Raw genomic sequence first — 18971 nt, forward strand, 5'->3', positions numbered from 1 at the left:
GAGATGTTTGAGGACAATGTGTGGTGTGAGGTGGTTTGATCGAGTGAGTAACGTAAGGGTAAGAGAGATGTGTGGAAATAAAAAGAGCGTGGTTGAGAGAGCAGAAGAGGGTGTTTTGAAGTGGTTTGGGCACATGGAGAGAATGAGTGAGGAGAGATTGACCAAGAGGATATATGTGTCGGAGGTGGAGGGAACGAGGAGAAGAGGGAGACCAAATTGGAGGTGGAAAGATGGAGTGAAAAAGATTTTGTGTGATCGGGGCCTGAACATGCAGGAGGGTGAAAGGAGGGCAAGGAATAGAGTGAATTGGAGCGATGTGGTATACCGGGGTTGACGTGCTGTCAGTGGATTGAATCAAGGCATGTGAAGCGTCTGGGGTAAACCATGGAAAGCTGTGTAGGTATGTATATTTGCGTGTGTGGACGTATGTATATACATGTGTATGGGGGGGGGGCCATTTCTTTCGTCTGTTTCCTTGCGCTACCTCGCAAACTCGGGAGACAGCGACAAAGTATAATAATTAATTTCCATTTTAATCCTGAAAAAATTGAGACATTTTAGGCATATGAACACTGCCCATCTTCAGCCAGACTAGTTATAAATGATACAACAACAATATAAAGAACCAAACTGGAATGAATCACAGGTTCAAGTGTTACAAATGAGAGCGTTGACGTAGGTTACATGTTGATTGGTGGAGCGTGTGTGGTAGTGTCGTGATCGGCGTGTGTCAAACTCGTTGGGTCGACGGTTGGGGAGTTGGCTTAAGGTCTCCACACCTGGATTCTAGTGGAGATAGAGAGAAGGGTCACTTGGGGTGCGGCAGAGAATAATCGTAGAGTCCTGCCACCTTCAACCAGCTAATGAATTCAGTGACATTCTCCGTAGCAGCACTCGACCAGATGGACTCTTAGCATCACTAGGTGTAGAGAGTTAATTAACTAATGATCTCATAAAACGAACTGTTGGGATGATACTTAACAATGTCTATTATCACCTACCAACACCAGCACCCAAGATTGCTCGAACCAAACTAGGTAACCTACTGTGCTTGTGCGTCCGAAGCCCCACTCCGCAGCCCTCATGGTATGCCTTAATATCAGGTAGAGGGAGTCGCCATCCGCTCTCCATTGGATCCAACTTTTGCTGGCTTCTATATGCGTCATGTAGAAAACCCAGTTCTGTCAGACAGCACCATCCCTCCGACTACGTACTGCCGATACGGTGATGACATTTATGCCGTCATAAGGAACGAAGAGCAGTATAAAGAAACTACAGAAGGCTATGAAGGAGATATGTGTCCTGAGATTCACGTAGGAGTTGGGTGTGGATAACAAGAGCCCTTTCCCTGATGTAGACATCCCGGCTCTTAATGGGGAGTACCAAACCAGTGTTCACCGTGAGTCTATCGATTTAGGCAAGTGTCTGAGCGTTGTGAGTAAGCGCCCCGAGAGGTACAAAGTAAACGTTATTACAGCCTACCAAAGTCGTGCTCACAAGAACTGTTCACCACGGGACTTCTTCCACCAAGAAACCACCAGTGTTAAGCAAATTTGTATTAACAATGGTTTTTCTGAAACAGAAAAGAATAAACAAGTCAGTGATAAAGAGACAAATGTGTTCCTCCAAACTCGACCAGTTAATGACATCCAACAACAGCCTGGAACTGCTCATGACGAGGACTACAAACACCAGATGTCTCCTGCCTGATCAGACGGACGAACATATCCTGAAGGTGATAACAGATAGGACAATACCGAAGATCGTCTCAGCCTCCTCATTTACTACAAGAAAACCTGGAACTACATCATCAGAAGCAGCCTCACACAGAGCAATAACCCACTACAGTCAACCAATGTAGCTCACAAGTACTCCTGCCAGGCTCAAAGTTGTACACTTCAAAACAACGTGAACTACATCGGTATGACCACGACATCACTCACTCGACGCTCAACACTTCATCTTGCAACCGGAGGCGCTACACTACATATGCAACAACAACATAACATGGATCTCACTCGTCAGCATCATACTGAATACATGATAATGCTGAGGCATTGCCATGACCCTACAATACTAAATATAGAATAAGCCATTTCTATAATAGATTATAATCCCTTCATAAATCATTAAAGTACAGGACAAGTTAGGATTCTACAATTATTCTCTACCATACCCCCAAATGACCTTACTCTCTACCCTACAACGGATTTCCCCAGGTGCTGAGACCTCTGCAAACCCCCCCACCAGCAGACCCAACGAGTCTGACGCCTACCCACCACACTATCACTCATGAACTCCGAAGAAACACGGTCCAACAATCAACACATTATTTACGTCATCGCTCACATATGTATCATATTGCATCATCATCACCAACGCTCAGACCTTCAACACTTATAACAATCTGCAATGGTCAGACCTTCAACACTTATAACAATCTGCAATGGTCAGACCTTCAACACTTACAAAGATCTAGAAGGTTAGCACAGAACACATACTATGGACATATAATTGCTCTAACCACATACAATGACTTCATACTTAACACTAACACACTTCACAATCACGTAATATATACCCTCGCGCGTACACAGCCGTTTTATTTCAAAATATGCATAGGTCAGACAAATAAGAATATATATATATATATATATATATATATATATATATATATATATATATATATATATATATATATATATATTCCTATGAGTCCACGGGGAAAATGAAACACGTGGACTCATAGGAATATCTTGATCACGTGCAAAATTGTGATCCTTTCCAATATATATATATATATATATATATATATATATATATATATATATATATATATATATATATATATATATATATATAATCATCCCTCGGTATTGGGGAGAAATAATACTGCCCACGTATTCCCTGCGTTGTGTAGAAGGCAGCAAAAAGGGGTGAGGGCAGGTGGCTGGAAATAGTCTCCTCCAGTTTTACTTTTCCAAAGGAAGGAACAGAGAAGCGAGCCAAGTGAGGATTTTTTCCCTCAAAGGCTCAGGCATCTGTTCCTTATGCTACGTCGTTAACGCGGGAAATGGCGAATACGTATGAAAAATGAATATATATATATATATATATATATGAGTGTGTGTGTATGTGTGTGTATATATATAGAATGGTTTGGGAAACAGAGAAGAGGTAGTGAGAGGTATGTAAGGCGGTGGGTTTGGATGGTATTGCTGAGGAATTTATTAAAAAAGGGGGTGACTGTATTGTTCACTGGTTGGTGAGGACATTCAATGTATGACTGGTTCATGGTGAAGTGCCTGAGGATTGGCGGAATGCATACACAGTGCCATCGTACAACGGCAAAAGGGATAAAAGTTAGTGTTCAAATTACAGAGGTATAAGTTCGTTGAGTATTCCTGGTAAATTATATGGGAGGGTATTGATTGAGAGGGTGAAGGCATGTACACAGCATCAGATTGGGGAAGAGCAGTGTGGTTTCAGAAGTGGTAGAGGATGTGTGCATCAGGTGTTTGCTTTGAAGAATGTGTGCGAGAAATACTTAGAAAAACAAATGGATTTGTACGTAGCATTTGTGGATCTGGAGAAGGCATATGATAGAGTTGATAGAGATGCTCTGTGGAAGGTATTAAAAATATATGGTGTGGGAGGCAAGTTGTTAGAGGCAGTGAAAAGTTTTTATCGAGGATGTAAGGCATGTGTACGTGTAGGAAGAGAGGAAAGTGATTGGTTCTCAGTGAATGTAGGTTTGCTGCAGGGGTGTGTGATGTCTCCATGGTTGTTTGATTTGTTTATGGATTTGTTTATGATTTGTTTATGAGAAACTGCAGAAGCTAGTGAATGAGTTTGGCAAAGTGTGTTAAAGTAAAAAGCTGAGAGTAAATGTGAATGGGAGCAAGGTTATTAGGTACAGTAGGGTTGAGGGACAAGTCAAATGTGTGGAAGGCGAGAACATTATCTCGTTCCCTCCAACTCTGACACATATATCCTCTTGGTCAATCTTTCCTCACTCATTCTCTCCATGTGACCAAACCATTTCAAAACATCCTCTTCTGCTCTCTCAACCACACTCTTTTTATTACCACACATCTCTCTTACCCTATTATTACTTACTCGATCAAAGCACCTCACACCCCATATTCTCCTCAAACATCTCATTTCCAGCACATCCACCCTCCTGCGCACAACTCTATCCATAGCCCACGCCTCGCAACCATACAACATTGTTGGAACCACTATTCCTTCAAACATACCCATTTTTGCTTTCCAAGATAATGTTCTCGACTTCCACACATTCTTCAAGGCCCCCAGAATTTTCGCCCCCTCCCCCACCCTATGATTCACTTCCGCTTCCATGGTTCCATCCGCTGCCAAATCCACTCCCAGATATCTAAAACACTTCACTTCCTCCAGTTTTTCTCCATTCAAACTTACCTCCAAATTGACTTGACTCTCAACCCTACTGTACCTAATAACCTTGCTCTTATTAACATTTACTCTCGACTTTCTTCTTTCACACAATTTACCAAACTCAATCACCAACTTCTGCAGTTTCTTACATGAATCAGCCACCAGCGCTGTAACATCAGCGAACAACAGCTGACTCACTTCCCAAGCTCTCTCATCCACAACAGACTGCATACTTGCCCCTCTTTCCAAAACTCTTGCATTCACCTCCCTAACAAACCCATCCATAAACTAATTAAACAACCATGGAGACATCACACACCACCTGCCGCAAACCTACATTCACTAAGAACCAATCACTTTCCTCTCTTCCTACACGTACACATGCCTTACATCCTCGATAAAAACTTTTCACTGCTTCTAACAACTTGCCTCCCACACCATATATTCTTAATACCTTCCACAGAGCATCTCTATCAACTCTATCATATGCCTTCTCCAGATCCATAAATGCTGCATACAAATCCATTTGCATTTCTAAGTATTTCTCACATACATTCTTCAAAGCACACACCTGATCCACACATCCTCTACCACTTCTGAAACCACACTGCTCTTCCCCAATCTGATGCTCTGTACATGCCTTCACCCTCCTAACCAATACCCTCCCATATAATTTTCCAGGAATACTCAACAAACTTATACCTCTGTAATTTGAGCACTCACCTTTGTCCCCTTTGCCTTTGTACAATGGCACTATGCAAGCATTCCGCCAATCCTCAGGCACCTCACCATGAGTCATACATACATTAAATAACCTTACCAACCAGTCAACAATACAGTCACCCCCTTTTTTAGTAAATTCCACTGCAATACCATCCAAACCCGCTGCTTTGCCGGCTTTCATTTTTTGCAAAGCTTTTACTACCTCTTCTCTGTTTACCAAACCATTTTCCCTAACCCTCTCACTTTGCACACCACCTCGACCAACACATCATATATATGCCACTCTATCATCAAACACATTCAACAAACCTTCAAAATACTCACTCCATCTCCTTATCACATCACCACTACTTGTTATCACCTCCCCATTTGCGCCCTTCACTGAAGTTCCCATTTGCTCTCTTGTCTTACGCACTTTATTTACCTCCTTCCAAAACATCTTTTCATTCTCCCTGAAATTTAATGATACTCTCACACCCCAACTCATTTGCCCTCTTTTTCACCTCTTGCACCTTTCTCTTGACCTCCTGCCTCTTTCTTTTATTCATCTCCCACTCATTTGCAGCAGTGTGCTGTGGAGGAAAGGGCCTAGGAAGTGAGTCAGTTGATGTTCGCTGATGATACCGCACTGGTGGCTGATGGGTTAGAAACTGCAGAGGTTGGTGACTGAGTATGGAAAAGCATGTGGAAGAAGAAAGTTGAGAGTAAATGTGAATACCAGCAAGGTTATTAGGTTCAGTAGGGTTGAGGGACAAGTTAACTGGCAGGTAAGTTTGAATGGAGAAAAATTGGAGGAAGTGAAGTGTTTTAGATATCTGGGAGTGGATTTGGCAGCGGATGGTACCATGGAAGCGGAAGTATGTCACAGGGTGGGGGAAGGGGCAAAGGTTCTGAGAACGACGAAGAATGTGTGGAAGGAGAGAACGTTATCTCGGGGAGCAAAAATGGATATGTTGCTGGAATAGTAGTTTCAACAATGTTATATAGTTGTGAGGCATGGGCTATAGATAGGGTTGTACGGAGGAGGGTGGATGTGTTGGAAATGAAATGTGGTGCGAGGTGGTTTGATCGAGTAAATAGTGAAAGGGTTAGGGAGATGTGCGGTAATAAAGAGTGTGGTTGAGAGAGCAGAAGAGGATGTATTGAAATGGTTTGGACATAGGGAGAGAATGAGTGAGGAAGGATTGATAAACAGGATATGTGTCAGAGGTGGAAGGAAGAACGGGAAGCGGGAAACCAAACTGGAGGTGGAAGGATGGAGTGAAAAAGATTTTATGCGATCGGGGCTTGAACATACAGGAGGGCGAAAGGTGTGAAGGGAATAGTGAATTGGAACGAAGTGGTATACCGGGGTCGACGTGCTGTCAATGGACTAAACCAGGGCATGTGAAGCGTCTGGAATAAACTATGGAAAGGTCTGTGGTGCCTGGATGTGGATAGGGTGCTGTGGTTTCGGTACATCACACATGACAGCTGAAGAGTGGATTTGAGCGGATGTGGCCTTTCTTTGTATGCTCCTGGCGGTACTTCGCTAACAACAGTCAGGGTTCGAACCCAAGACATTATGCGTGGTAGGCATGAGCGGTACTGCTAGGCCATGATCATAGCCTAGCCGTAGCCTCCCACAAATAAGGTCCTGGGTTCGAACCCTGGCTATTGGAGGGTTATGTGTTCTATGCAATTGCGCGTTCATATACACTATAATAGTATACATATATGCATGGGTGCGTGTGTGTGTGTGTGTGTGTGTGTGTGTGTGTGTGTGTGTGTGTGTGTGGAAAAGGGGGTACCAAGAAACATAAAAAAAGAATAAAACATGAGTGTGTAGAAAAATCTATCAAATAAGTATGTATGCTAAAGATAATGAACATTTAACTTATAGTGGAGAGGAAGCAATGTATAGTGATCCGTGCACAGTGGGAACTGGGTCTGGTCATATGGTGGGAGGTGGCGGGACCCCAACATCCGCCGCCTCCGTCACGTGTTATCTGGACCAGGCAGGCACTCCACCCAGCCCTAACCCACCCCGGCGACACACAAATCACCACGTGTACCATAACGAAGGCCAACTGCAGCCATGACGGGGCGTGGGAGGTTACCACAAAGACAGGATGATCTACACTCTCGTCTGGAGGACTTATATTGAGGCAGATACAACCATATCCCAGAATGTTCTATATGGAGGGGTCGAGGACGAATGGTGTTGGCTTTATTCATAGAGACTGTGTTGGGCGAGACGTGTGGGACAGACCTCTCAGCTGCTTGACGGTGTGAATTTCGATCTGTTCATTGTTTAATGAGTGCGTGGGTACACCAGGTGTGTGTGTGTGTGTGTGTGTGTGTGTGTGTGTGTGTGTGTGTGTGGCGACTGGAGAAATGTAATTAACACACCTTGCAGAGAGAGAGAGAGAGAGAGAGAGAGAGAGAGAGAGAGAGAGTAGGACAGGTCTCCCTGGCAGCCACCAGTCGTGTGTGGCTGCTGCTTGCCACAAGCGCCCGCCAACAGGAATCGATCGCTGGTTCCCGTCGCCTCAGTCCACAGTGTCACACGCTGGACGCCTCACAAAGCCACAAAGGAGCCTTACGTAAGTCCCGGATAACGCCCACCACGGCAAGATATAAGGCTGACCCAGGACACGTTTATCGCCCACCACGGCAAGATATAAGGCTGACCCAGGACACGTTTATCGCCCACCACGGCAAGATATAAGGTTGAACCAGGACCCGTTTATCGCCCACCAGGGCAAGATATAAGGCTGACTCAGGACATGTCCTGGACACCTTCAGAACGACGGGACGATTCCTGGTTTTGATTGGGCCGGCTTAACACCTAACATTAGAGGCCAGGCCAACAGACCCATCATGCCGTACTGTTGCTGTCAAGGGATCGGAGCGTCAGTCAAGGGTCGTGGTCTCCTGCTTAAGGGGTTAACTCCCAGGTAGAGAGGCTCTCTCCTTCCTGCTGAAATCTTATCACTGCTGCTGAAGTCTTATCTCAGGTGAAGCTCCTGGAGGATAGGCAACTCTTACGTAATGATAAGGAGAGGAAAAATGTCCCCCTTCATCAGCTGGGAATGTATTGGATGATAATGGCAAATGTTGGATGCAAGAGGAATGACATGATTTTCATGTACCTAAAGATATGGGACAAATGCAGAATATTTCCTTAGGGAAATTCAAGGACCAGAAGCCATTGGAAAAAGAAAATATATGAATGAAAACAGTACGAATGTAAAGAGGTGGAGAAACATTTAAGATTGGTGAATTAAGATTTCAGACTTCAATGGATCATTCGTGCGATATCATACATATGGACAGAACTAACGTAAGGATATCACTATGGGTAGATCAATACTAGGATACAGTACTGGATGGGAACTAGGACACAGTACTGGATGGGAACTAGGATACAATACTGGATGGGAATTAGGATACAGTACTGGATGGGAACTAGGATACAATACTGGATGGGAACTAGGATACAGTACTGGATGGGAACTAGGACACAGTACTGGATGGGAACTAGGATACAATACTGGATGGGAATTAGGATACAGTACTGGATGGGAACTAGGATACAATACTGGATGGGAACTAGGATACAGTACTGGATGGGAACTAGGATACAGTACTGGATGGGAACTAGGATACAGTACTGGATGGGAATATCTAGTGAGGACGATGATAAAAGATGTAAGATGTCCTTTGTTGAAGAAAATGGTACACCTGAATATTGTAGTCAATATTGTAACCTACTGTCTAGGTTTTTGAAGAGGAGATGAGAGGACTGATAACTTTATCAAATAAATGTAACGGATTAACGAGGATGTAAAACTCTGGAAACAATAGCAACCTAACACTATGACGTAATGGCAACATGTGTTAAGCCAGTGGGAACTGGTAATGTTGTACGCCAGGCACCTCTCTAGTGTGCACCGCCCACGTCTGCTCGCGTAAAAATGTTTGAACTTGAACTGATGTACTGATATCATCAGGTCAGTTGCGGCAGATAAAATGCTGATAAATCAGATAATAATCGTAGTGGTTATTCATAATAAAGACGAAATTTACGAAAATAAACGCCCATATCAATGATAATTATCATAATACAGACGCCTAAAAACAACAGACCATTAGTTCCGAACGAGGCTGTCTGTGATAGTGGAAAATCACACAAACTCTTGATTAGTGTGGTAAATGTACTGACAAAAAGAATTTTCAAAGACAAAACCATGTAAGCTTTTTATATAACTAAAGCGGCGCAAATAATCAGTCATGGATCTGAAGAGAAATAATTATTAAGTTCATTCATAAACGGATCAATGGTAAACAATACCACACGTCAATAAGCCTGCTGAGAAAAAGTTCGAATCATTCGATATAAAAAGGTCCCACGAGTCTGTCTCCATTGCTACAAGTGATATCAGACGAATTCATCCTTATGTAGCTGGTTGAAGATATAAGTAAGTTAATGATAGTGTCTCTTGCTTTACATTGTTGACGGGAACAGAAAAAATTGCGGAGGGAGGATCTCGCTGGTGTGGCCAGATAAGATAACAATGTGCTCTGGTAGCGCTTGTCGTTACATAGTCAGGAGTGATACGGTGATCACCGTCACATCTGATAACGTTGTCACAGTCCTGTCACACTACCAGTGTTTTATTATTCGAAATGGGACATGGAACACATCGTCAGACCTGCCACTCTACCCAATAGTCTGGAAAAAAGTATTCTATTGTAACGCATTTCTGTACCATAGTTACTGGTGCAGCGGAATCCAATGGTGATTATCCATCAGTACAACAACTAACCTACATAAATACAAAGACTTATGCTTGATTAGGACAACTTACAACAACTTACCCACATAAATACAAAGACTTATGCTTGATTAGGACAACTTATCATCCTTAGTGTTATGATGACTTAACCCTTGAGTCTGATGACGTCACTGAACTCGTCACCGGTAGGTAATGCTTACGTGAGGTTACAGTACCGAGACTGAAACGTGACCGTAAGCTGTATCATGATCACTTGATGACACTAGAGTACAGTCTTGTCGAAGAACTTCTCTTAAGGAGTCCAACCTAACTCTGCTACTGAGTGCAGTGTAGCTTTGAAGTTGCTGGGGTGCCCGGCAAATCTATTGTGCACCCCATGCTCATCCTGTGAGCGGTGGCGCAAAATGATTACATGGGTGACAAAAGGTCTTAGTCAGACCCCAGTGGGTTGATATTACATGAGATATTACAGTTCGTATTTCAATACATACGTTACATAGTTTCATGTGGAAGTTTTACCAACTAGATGCAAAAAGTGGATATAAACAAAATTTCAGGTATATTGTTATTAACAATACGGTGTTGTGACATTTCTTGGACGGTTTGTTTAGACCTAACCCTAAAAGGCTCTATGTTTTCACATTCTGAGACATAGTGTTCTAGTTTGTGTCCAAACATTTGGCCACAAAGTTTGAAATTCACATCTCCAGTTAGGTCAAAGCGCCGATAGTACCAATAGCCTAGCCTTAGTCTCCTGATGCCGAGTTTCTGCTGGAGGGAGAAGTTTGGTGCGGGATGAGAGCACCCGAGGAGGCGGTTAATTCATCAACTGTGCTTACAACAGTTTCTCTCCTGTTTTCTTATTACGTTATACATGGCTTTGTTATTGTCAGTGTACGTCTGCCATCAACCAATTATGAAGTAATAATATTTAACGAGTGTACTTCTGGACCTATGCAATGACCAATCATATTTGGTAACATCTTAGTTTATCATTTTCTGGAATATAAACTGAACAAATCTATATTTTCTCAATGTATCATCCCTCAAGTCCTCACGCGGGAGCCTCGTCCTCTGGTAGGGGAAGACGTATCTGCCTGACAAAAGCAACTCCCACTACTGCCTCCGGCCGGGAGCTGCCTGCCACCGCCCGACACAGCTTTAACCCCTGCCAGTTGCCGGGCGGGAACAGCGTATGAGTTATGACGTTCGGGGTGGCGCGAGTCTGTAGCGTGTGACGTCACATCGGTGTCACGTGTTATACGCGACTTACTGGTCGCGGAAATTTAACATTAACATTCCATTTCCATGTAAGATAATGGCTCTGATGACTATCGATAGGGAGGTGCCCGTTACCTGAAGCCATGTAACACACATCTTATGGAAAACAAAAATGTCCTAGTGTCAACATGGCAGTGTTGCCGACCCGGCGTTATCAGAACCACGTCCTCAAGCCCTACAACAGCGATGACTAATGTTGCAGCAGAAAACTTTATGAAAAGATACACAACGGTTTTTTGGGGGCGAGTTGTGAAGGTGGCGGCAAGAACCAGCCAGCAGCCTCACGTGGGAGTTGGATTTTTAGATTTTTTGCCGCAAAAAACAGCAAATTTATTGCGTTTAACCCATCCTGTGGGCGGTGACGCTAAACAGGATACAGACTTCACACAAGGTACAGGGACGGAGCCTCAGTGATTCGGTTACATAAGTTACATAATACGTAAACTTTCCACGGGGACTAGGCAACAATAACCTGTCATAATGAGCTACGTGACTGAAGAATTGCTTACAAGAGGCAAGGTTACAATCCTTCTCAAGTATCTGGTATGGTTTTGTTGTAGATGAAATGTTTATAGACATCTTGAAAGCGACTGGTACGAATAATCTCCACATTCACTGATTCTGCAAGTTATATTCTTGCATAAAGTAATCCGTTACTAGCATTTGTAATAGCTTTTTCTTATCACTTCAGAAGGTTACTATAATACTTTACAGCATCGAAAGTAGTGGTAAAGATGACATTTCAGAAACTTTAACCATGGAAAAAGTCTGCATTATAGGCATTTTGGAATACATTCATTACTTGAAGCACTAACTTTCCACAGTAATACCATTTGTGTGATCATCTGGTCCCATCATGTTTACGTAATGCTGCCGTTGAAAAACCTAAACTTAAATACAAGGCAGAATACAGAGAGGAAATATACAGCAGAGACTGACGTAAACTGCAAAATGCAGTTTATAGGTGATCCAAAATGAACTGAGACGCGGAATTAAAAGCGGGACCCCATGCCCTGTGCCTCGGTCTTCCTGACGAATAACATGACGAATGATGCGTTCAGAGGTTGTGTTTATGTGGCAGGAACGGTTCTGTCGGCCATGAAGGCAGCGGCAGAGAATGATTCTACCAGCGAGTGAGCGGCACTGGGAGCTGCTTAGAGAAAACGATAACGGTGAGAGAGGCGCTGGCATAACACGATACTGGCACACAAGGCAAGGAAGCAGGTCACTGGTGGCGAGAATGGAAGAGGAAATGGACTGTGTTGAGGGGAGAGGTGCTGGCAGAAGCCAGTGATGGTTAAAAGCCGGTTAGGTGAACGACCTTAGTATCCTGGAACCAGTTCAAGAGGAGAAGCGCCGGTTAAGTAACCGTAATATGAAACAAGGCAAAGAATATAAACTATCGAAGTACGCATAAAACTTCGTCTCACAAAAAAATATAATTAAAAGTTAAAGAAGAAATTTTAGGTAATGTGTCTCTTAGTACTCGACATGTATGAATCCATGAGCGGAACAGTTTAACATGACGTCAGTTGTGGAGTGTTATTTCTCACAGCACAAGTGTTCGGCCAGACTTTTAACTATTTCCAGTAATAAGTTCCACCTGCCTGAACATTACACTGAGTGTAAGCTCGAGCGCGGAACACATATACCACGTAACACTTGAGGTCGTAACAGATTTCTTTTTCATGTCGTAGGTTCCAGTCACGGACTACAGTCCTCAGGTAAGAGTAGAAAAACAAAAAAAGGTTTAGGGTTAACCTAAGAGACATTTGATGATAGTTAACTCATAACTTGTAGAGTCAACTTTTGCTTATTACGAGGGAGTATATTCCTCGGCTTATCGGTGTAAGGAAAGACACAACAATATCCCGCTCTTCAGTTCCCGACGTCCACACAGTAGTCATGTGAGACACTGGCCTCCTGAACACCGCCTGATCTAGCTAACACCAGACACACACACACACACACACACACAAACCATCAGCTCTCGGGAGCAGACACCCAAGTAATAGCTGTAGAGGAGGGACAAGCATCAACAGCACTGCGTACGGAAGGTGGATCTGGGTCTGAGGTCAGACTGGAAAGAATTAAGTCAGACTGATTTAGATTCGACTGTGGGAAATAAATGCATAGAACTAGTACCAACGTAGTATGAGAGGGACACCCCATACAAGGATGAATTAATCTTTTTCATAACGGGAATTAATGCTCAGAAGATAACCATGTCTGGTATCTAGAAAGTTACTCCCAGTTATTTACAAACAAGCTCAGATATCCGACCAATGAAGAGATTCAAAGATAGATGAGATAGCATGGTGATGTCAGATATGTGTACTGTGGTGAGTAGCGAAATTCAAGAGTCATATATAGAAGTGGGCAAGTGGTCAGGACCTTTAAAAAGAAAAACACGGACACACTGGAGATATGCATATCGAGCAAGAGAAGTTACAGCTAATTTGAATGAAGTGAAGGAGTTCGTGAGCGCCGTATAAGTGATTTATCTATATGCGTAAATAATTTCGTTTATAAAAAGAATGAACCATCCCCCCTTCCGGTAGAAGGACTCCCTCCTCTTCCCTGTCCGAGGTTTCAATGCGTCTTCACCTTCCCACAAACACCGCCACCGTGTGACAGATGAGTCAGTACCATTCTAGCGCATGACCTTAAACACTATTACCGTACAGAAAATATCAGCACTCATACAGGACGACCGCTTACTTAAAACATTAGTCCAGCCTGTATTAGTCCGGCTGTCGTCAGGCCATTCTGATTCATATACTATGATGTACACAAACTGTTGCCACATCTCATATTACGCGCCAAACATGTACTAAGGATGAATGTGGCCAACTCTACATACTATAGCAATATGTAAGCATTTTAATAGCAAAATTTACAATGTATCTTCGTTCCGAATCGACATGGGGGTACCATTTCTTGGTCCTGGAGGCGAAACTATTTTACATATATATATATATATATATATATATATATATATATATATATATATATATATATATATATATATATATATATATATATATCCTACTTACATAAGTATACTTATATATATCTCGCTTTTTAAACCAGGTATTCCTGGCCAGAGAGCGTTATTGGATTACGTGTTAAATGACAGGCGTGCGAAAGAGAGACTTTTGGATGTTAATGTGCTGAGAGGTGCAACTGGAGGGATGTCTGATCATTATCTTGTGGAGGCTAAGGTGAAGATTTGTATGGGTTTTCAGAAAAGAAGAGTGAATGTTGGGGTGAAGAGGGTGGTGAGAGTAAGTGAGCTTGAGAAGGAGACCTGTGTGAGGAAGTACCAGGAGAGACTGAGTACAAAGTGGAAAAAGGTGAGAACAATGGAAGCAAGGGGAGTGGGGGAGGAATGGGATGTATTTAGGGAATCAGTGATGGATTGCGCAAAAGATGCTTGTGGCATGAGAAGAGTGGGAGGTGGGTTGATTAGAAAGGGTAGTGAGTGGTGGGATGAAGAAGTAAGAGTATTAGTGAAAGAGAAGAGAGAGGCATTTGGACGATTTTTGCAGGGAAAAAATGCAATTGAGTGGGAGATGTATAAAAGAAAGAGACAGGAGGTCAAGAGAAAGGTGCAAGAGGTGAAAAAAGGGCAAATGAGAGTTGGGGTGAGAGAGTATCATTAAATTTTAGGGAGAATAAAAAGATGTTCTGGAAGGAGGTAAATAAAGTGCGTAAGACAAGGGAGCAAATGGGAACTTCAGTGAAGGGCGCAAATGGGGAGGTGATAACAAGTAGTGGTGATGTGAGAAGGAGATGGAGTGAGTATTTTGAAGGTTTGTTGAATGTGTTTGATGATAGAGTGGCAGATATAGGGTGTTTTGGTCGAGGTGGTGTGCAAAGTGAGAGGGTTAGGGAAAATGATTTGGTAAACAGAGAAGAGGTAGTGAAAGCTTTGCGGAAGATGAAAGCCGGCAAGGCAGCAGGTTTGGATGGTATTGCAGTGGAATTTATTAAAAAAGGGGGTGACTGTATTGTTGACTGGTTGGTAAGGTTACTTAATGTATGTATGACTCATGGTGAGGTGCCTGAGGATTGGCGGAATGCGTGCATAGTGCCATTGTACAAAGGCAAAGGGGATAAGAGTGAGTGCTCAAATTACAGAGGTATAAGTTTGTTGAGTATTCCTGGTAAATCATATGGGAGGGTATTGATTGAGAGGGTGAAGGCATGTACAGAGCATCAGATTGGGGAAGAGCAGTGTGGTTTCAGAAGTGGTAGAGGATGTGTGGATCAGGTGTTTGCTTTGAAGAATGTATGTGAGAAATACTTAGAAAAGCAAATGGATTTGTATGTAGCATTTATGGATCTGGAGAAGGCATATGATAGAGTTGATAGAGATGCTCTGTGGAAGGTATTAAGAATATATGGTGTGGGAGGAAAGTTGTTAGAAGCAGTGAAAAGTTTTTATCGAGGATGTAAGGCATGTGTACGTGTAGGAAGAGAGGAAAGTGATTGGTTCTCGGTGAATGTAGGTTTGCGGCAGGGGTGTGTGATGTCTCCATGGTTGTTTAATTTGTTTATGGATGGGGTTGTTAGGGAGGTAAATGCAAGAGTTTTGGAAAGAGGGGCAAGTATGAAGTCTGTTGGGGATGAGAGAGCTTGGGAAGTGAGTCAGTTGTTGTTCGCTGATGATACAGCGCTGGTGGCTGATTCATGTGAGAAACTGCAGAAGCTGGTGACTGAGTTTGGTAAAGTGTGTGGAAGAAGAAAGTTAAGAGTAAATGTGAATAAGAGCAAGGTTATTAGGTACAGTAGGGTTGAGGGTCAAGTCAATTGGGAGGTGAGTTTGAATGGAGAAAAACTGGAGGAAGTGAAGTGTTTTAGATATCTGGGAGTGGATCTGGCAGCGGATGGAACCATGGAAGCGGAAGTGGATCATAGGGTGGGGGAGGGGGCGAAAATTCTGGGGGCCTTGAAGAATGTGTGGAAGTCGAGAACATTATCTCGGAAAGCAAAAATGGGTATGTTTGAAGGAATAGTGGTTCCAACAATGTTGTATGGTTGCGAGGCGTGGGCTATGGATAGAGTTGTGCGCAGGAGGATGGATGTGCTGGAAATGAGATGTTTGAGGACAATGTGTGGTGTGAGGTGGTTTGATCGAGTGAGTAACGTAAGGGTAAGAGAGATGTGTGGAAATAAAAAGAACGTGGTTGAGATAGCAGAAGAGGGTGTTTTGAAGTGGTTTGGGCACATGGAGAGGATGAGTGAGGAAAGATTGACCAAGAGGATATATGTGTCGGAGGTGGAGGGAGCAAGGAGAAGAGGGAGACCAAATTTTAGGTGGAAAGATGGAGTGAAAAAGATTTTGTGTGATCGGGGCCTGAACATGCAGGAGGGTGAAAGGAGGGCAAGGAATAGAGTGAATTGGAGCGATGTGGTATACCGGGGTTGGCGTGCTGTCAGTGGATTGAATCAAGGCATGTGAAGCGTCTGGGGTAAACCATGGAAAGCTGTGTAGGTATGTATATTTGCGTGTGTGGACGTATGTATATACATGTGTATGGGGGGGGTTGGGCCATTTCTTTCGTCTGTTTCCTTGCGCTACCTCGCAAACGCGGGAGACAGCGACAAAGTATAAAAAATATATATATATATATATATATATATATATATATATATATATATATATATATATATATATATATATATACATATATATAAAGATGTTCTGGAAGGAGGTAAATAAAGTGCGTAAGACAAGGGAGCAAATGGGAACTTCAGTGAAGGGCGCTAATGGGGAGGTGATAACAAGTAGTGGTGATGTGAGGAGGAGATGGAGTGAGTATTTTGAAGGTTTGTTGAATGTGCTTGATGACAGAGTGGCAGATATAGGGTGTTTTGGTCGAGGTGGTGTGCAAAGTGAGAGGGTTAGGGAAAATGATTTGGTAAACAGAGAAGAGGTAGTAAAAGCTTTGCGGAAGATGAAAGCCGGCAAGGCAGCAGGTTTGGATGGTATTGCAGTGGAATTAATTAAAAAAGGGGGTGACTGTATTGTTGACTGGTTGGTAAGGTTATTTAATGTATGTATGACTCATGGTGAGGTGCCTGAGGATTGGCGGAATGCGTGCATAGTGCCATTGTACAAAGGCAAAGGGGATAAGAGTGAGTGCTCAAATTACAGAGGTATAAGTTTGTTGAGTATTCCTGGTAAATTATATGGGAGGGTATTGATTGAGAGGGTGAAGGCATGTACAGAGCATCAGATTGGGGAAGAGCAGTGTGGTTTCAAAAGTGGTAGAGGATGTGTGGATCAGGTGTTTGCTTTGAAGAATGTATGTGAGAAATACTTAGAAAAGCAAATGGATTTGTATATAGCATTTATGGATCTGGAGAAGGCATATGATAGAGATGATAGAGATGCTCTGTGGAAGGTATTAAGAATATATGGTGTGGGAGGCAAGTCGTTAGAAGCAGTGAAAAGTTTTTATCGAGGATGTAAGGCATGTGTACGTGTAGGAAGAGAGGAAAGTGATTGGTTCTCAGTGAATGTAGGTTTGCGGCAGGGGTGTGTGATGTCTCCATGGTTGTTTAATTTGTTTATGGATGGGGTTGTTAGGGAGGTGAATGCAAGAGTTTTGGAAAGAGGGGCAAGTATGAAGTCGGTTGTGGATGAGAGAGCTTGGGAAGTGAGCCAGTTGTTGTTCGCTGATGATACAGCGCTGGTGGCTGATTCATGTGAGAAACTGCAGAAGCTGGTGACTGAGTTTGGTAAAGTGTGTGAAAGAAGAAAGTTAAGGGTAAATGTGAATAAGAGCAAGGTCATTAGGTACAGTAGGGTTGAGGGTCAAGTCAATTGTCAGGTAAGTTTGAATGGAGAAAAACTGGAGGAAGTAAAGTGTTTTAGATATCTGGGAGTGGATCTGGCGGCGGATGGAACCATGGAAGCGGAAGTGAATCATAGGGTGGGGGAGGGGGCGAAAATCCTGGGAGCCTTGAAGAATGTGTGGAAGTCGAGAACATTATCTCGGAAAGCAAAAATGGCTATGTTTGAAGGAATAGTGGTTCCAACAATGTTGTATGGCTGCGAGGCGTGGGCTATGGATAGAGTTGTGCGCAGGAGGGTGGATGTGCTGGAAATGAGATGTTTGAGGACAATGTGTGGTGTGAGGTGGTTTGATCGAGTAAGTGATGTAAGGGTAAGAGAGATGTGTGGAAATAAAAAGAGCGTGGTTGAGAGAGCAGAAGAGGGTGTTTTGAAATGGTTTGGGCACATGGAGAGAATGAGTGAAGAAAGATTGACCAAGAGGATATATGTGTCAGAGGTGGAGGGAACGAGGAGAAGTGGGAGACCAAATTTTAGGTGGAAAGATGGAGTGAAAAAGATTTTGAGTGATCGGGGCCTGAACATGCAGGAGGGTGATAGACGGGCAAGAAATAGAGTGAATTGGATCGATGTGGTATACCGGGGTTGACGTGCTGTCAGTGGATTGAATCAGGGCATGTGAAGCGTCTGGGGTAAACCATGGAAAGTTGTGTGGGGCCTGGATGTGGAAAGGGAGCTGTGGTTTCGGGCATTATTGCATGACAGCTAGAGACTGAGTGTGAACGAATGGGGCCTTTGTTGTCTTTTCCTAGCGCAACCTCGCACACATGAGGGGGGAGGGGGATGGTATTCCATGTGTGGCGAGGTGGCGATGGGAATGAATAAAGGCAGACAGTGTGAATTGTGTGCATGGGTATATATGTATGTGTCTGTGTGTGTATATATATGTGTACATTGAGATGTAT

General features: G+C 43.2%; 1 long non-coding RNA gene across 1 annotated transcript in view; it reads right to left on the reverse strand.

Moving 5' to 3' along the window:
- Window positions 1–572: 572 nt before the first annotated feature.
- The window catches only part of LOC139759812 (uncharacterized), a 198729-nt gene continuing 180330 nt past the window's right edge, over window positions 573–18971 (reverse strand). Inside the window, exon 3 of the long non-coding RNA XR_011715154.1 lies at window positions 573–786. This is a non-coding gene — a long non-coding RNA (uncharacterized lncRNA). The remainder of the gene's footprint in view (window positions 787–18971) is intronic.

Source organism: Panulirus ornatus, chromosome 3, assembly GCF_036320965.1.
Source record: "Panulirus ornatus isolate Po-2019 chromosome 3, ASM3632096v1, whole genome shotgun sequence".
Classification (NCBI taxonomy): Eukaryota; Metazoa; Arthropoda; class Malacostraca; order Decapoda; family Palinuridae; genus Panulirus; species Panulirus ornatus.